The following is a 4142-nucleotide window of genomic DNA, read 5'->3' on the forward strand; positions in this document are numbered from 1 at the left end:
TCCTCCTTTTCTTTTTGCGAATACAGACTAACACGGCTGCTACTCTGAAACAAGTACTCCTGTTCTTTTTATGGATACAGACTACCACGGCTGCTACTCTGAAATCAGTTATCCAGGGGTGCTGTATAGGCAATCCCGCCTACCTCCCCACTTTCTCTCACATGTTATCCTAGTAGTGTTATGTGGGCCCCACCAGTATTCTGGAAAATGGCCCCCACCCCACCAATATTTGAGCCAGAGGTGCAACGAGAATTTTGCTAAGAGGGGGCCCAGGTTACCTGCACACCACCCCAAATTTGAGTGGCATTGGGACCTGGTGCATGGATTCACAATGCCACTCAAATTTGGCCCAGCCGCCTCCATCCAAAGTGGTCCTTTGACTCCCACTGAAGCTGCTACCCTCCATTGAAATCTGAAAGGTGCCTCTGTAGTTATCCCATCTGTTAAAGATAAATATTCACACTCACTCAAACTTTAGAAATGAATTATTTAAACTTCAGGGACTATAGCCACCTCGCCAAGTTCCTGAGGCTCTTTCTCCTCCCTGCGGAAATGACTAGTTAATTACAGTCAGATAGTTGCCATTTGGGAAGCTCTTGTTCAAAGGTAACTTTTTTTTCAAATGAACTGGTTGTTTATTAGCGACACGGACACTCATGTCAGCTGTCACATCACTATGAAGGTGGCTGGGGTTCTGGAATGGTAAAAAGGGCAAAAGATGCACTTGCTTTTTCAAGTGATCTAGATTTATACCCTAAGATGACAGGAATGTTCCTAGTTGGTGCAGACAATAAGAGCAAAGCGTGTGACATGAAGGAGTTAGTACCAAAGAGCTACAAGACTGGGACTGATCTTTGTTCAGCTGACCCAGTTCTCTAAATGCTCAAAGATGAGGCTCGATGAATTGCTGATTCAGTGTAGTTGCCTGGGTGTGAGTCAGCGATTAGTCTGACCCATGGGTTTGTGTTCTGGTGGGGAGGGAGAATGAATACTCTTCTCTTGTCTCGGGGAATTGAAGCTTTCAGTCAGGACCCATCTATGCTAGTCCGGGGACCAGCTGAGCATGACTATGCCCTGACCTGGTGACAGCAGTTCTACTCAGTAGTGTAGCCAAGATTGCAATCGTGTTCAAGGCTTTAGTCCGGTTACAGCCCCTGGTAAAGTCTCAGCTATGCTGGTATCTGTCCCAGGGATAAATGCACCAACACTGGATCTCCTTGTATCTGTAGTGTAAGTGGGCCACAAAGCTGTGTCTACACTACACACTTATCCATGCTTCAGAATTAGGCCATGATCCCACAATGTTTTACACACAAGTGGATTGCTGTGCCCATGCAGAGCCCCGTGACAGCCCACAAAATGTAGGCCTGGGCACCTTGTTGTGTAACATGGTTATGGCCAAATCATGCTAGACTGTCTTGTCGTGTCATTGTGGATGGAGACCACGTTGGGAAACCATCTTGTAACCCTGTCGTTATCTGAGCAGTGTAGAACAGACCTGTGTTCGCTAGGAGGGGGTTGATGGCACAGCTGCATTCTCCTACAGCCCAGCCCTGGCACCCACGCTCAGAGCCACCCCCACCCATGGCTACTGGAGTGTGTACTGATCTTGGCTCTGGACAGTGAGGGGCTGGAGGGGAATGGAATAGCAGGAAAAGTAAAAACCTCCCACTTCACTTTTTTCTTTCTATCTCTGCTGCCGTGTTTGGCTTCATAACAGCAGGAGAAGCAGGTAAGGTAGAAGGAGAAACCACACTCATGACTGGAAGGAGAATCTATGATCACGTCTGAGGCCTTCCCCTGCAAAAGACGAGGAGAGAGAATATGCAAAGGGAAGAAACAAGAATGAGGAGCTGTAAAATAGGGAGAAACCCAAACCTCCTCATGCCACGGTTAGGACACAACAGTATTGTCACCTGCTCCCTGGACACGGTACGTTTTGCTGTTACACTACACACATAATCAATGTAAACCACAGCTGTGGTCAAACAATTTCATGACCACTGTTTGTGTGGACAGGAGAAAAACATTTTAGACTACTCTTCGACACACAGACTTCCTAAACTTGATCATACTGTATGTTTTTTTCTGTCCACACAGGCAAGGGAAAGAAAGTATTTCAATATGGGTGGGTTTGTTGTGGACAGGAGATTATCCCTTTAGGTCTGGACAGAGTCATCTTTGCTCAACCCTCTCCTCTCTTCTCCCACCACCATGGTATGTGTTCTTCGGGGAACTTACCTTGCATCGGTGTGCCTCTCAAATGTATAGCCCCCCCTCATTGGATTTTAGCTGGCACAATTACAAGAGGTGTACATTCCTTTTCCTTAATTCAAAGTACATATTGACATTTAATCATACAAATATGCATCTTCTTTGACAATTCATTTCCCCCAAACTCCTTTCCTGATTGCTTTCCTGGCCGTGGCTGTATAAAAGACGACTCTTTGAGTCTATTGTGAAGGAAATGAATCACTTGTCAGGATATATTTCATTAAGCACCATCTGGGCACCCTTTGCAGTGAATATTATCTTTCACACTTTCAGAGTTTTAAAAATCAGGAAATGAGGTGACACACTCACTGGTAATTAAATCACTTCTCTTGCCCTGCAACACACAGGACCTTTGCATGATTTCCAATTGACTCGCTTTTGTTGCATCTTAACACCTTCCCAGACAAAGTTAAACAGAATTCCCTTCTAGTTAATTACCATATAGTTACTCCCTAGAAGGAGACAATTAACCCTTTACTTTCTTTAGGATTTCATAGCAACACAAGCAGAGGATGACCTTTTAACATCTCAGCTAGAGTGCAAGCCTGGATGTATGCAAGGGAATCTTACTGAAAATCCCCACGGTGCAGGTGTTCTAGGGCGAAACACTGCTGGAAATTTTGGAGATATAATTCCTTAGTTCCAACAAGGAACAAGAAAGACTAACTCTTCCAAAAGACTGGACGAAAGCGAAGGTTGTGCCAATTTTTAATCAGGGTAAATGGGATGACCCTGGTAGTTATAGGCCTGTCAGTCTGACATCGATCTTGAGCAAGATAAGGGATTGACTGATACAGGACTCAATTAATATTGATATGGGACTTGATTAACAATTAAAGGGGGGGTAATATAATTCATGCAAATCAACATGGGCTTATGGAAAAGAGATCCTGTCAAACTAACGACTTATTTTTCTGATGAGATTACAAGTTTGGTTGATAAAGGCAATAGTTTTGATATAATAGACTTAGACTTCTCTGAGGTGTTTGACTTGGTACCACACAACATTTTGATTAAAAAGCTAGAATGATATAAAATTAACCTGGCACACATTAAATTGATTAAAAATTGGCAATGGATAGGTCTCAAAATGTAATTGTAGCTGGGGAATTATCACTGAGTGGTTGTGTTTCTACTGGGTCCCTCAGAGATCGGTTCTTGGCTTTACACTGTTTACCAGTGGTTTGGAAGAAAACATAAAATCATCACTGATAAAGTTTGCAGATAACACAAATTGGGAGAGTGGTAAATAACGAAGAGGACAGGTCATCGATTCAGAGCAATCTGGAGAACTTAGTAAACTGGATGCAAGCAAAGAATAGGCATTTTAATATGGCTAAATGTAAATGTATGTATCTAGGACCAAAGAACGTAGTCCATCCTACACAAGGAGGGACTCTGTCCTGGGAAGCAGTGACTGTGTAAAAAATTTGGGGGTTGCGCTGGATAATCACCTGAACAGGAGCTCCCAGTACAATGCTGTGACCAAAAGACCTAACGTGGTCCTGAGATGCACAAACAGGGGAATCTCGAGTGGGAGCAGAGAGGTTATTTCACCTCTGTATTTGGCCCTGGTGCGACAGCTGCTGGAATCCTGGGTCCAGTTCTGGTGCCCGCTATCCGAAAAGGATGTTGATCAATTGGAGAGTGATCAGAGAAGAGCCACAAGACTGATTAAAGGATTAGAAAACCTGCCTTCTAGTGAGAGACTGAAGGAGCTCAATCTGCGTAGTGTAGCAAAAAGAGGGGTAAAGGGTGGCTCAGTTATAGTCTAGAAGGATTTGTCTACACTTATACCACGACAGCAGCTCTGTAGCTGCACCGCTGTCGCTCTTTGGGGTAGACCCTACCTATGCCGACCAGAGGGG

This window comes from Eretmochelys imbricata, chromosome 4 (genome assembly GCF_965152235.1).
Source record: "Eretmochelys imbricata isolate rEreImb1 chromosome 4, rEreImb1.hap1, whole genome shotgun sequence".
NCBI lineage: Eukaryota > Metazoa > Chordata > Testudines > Cheloniidae > Eretmochelys > Eretmochelys imbricata.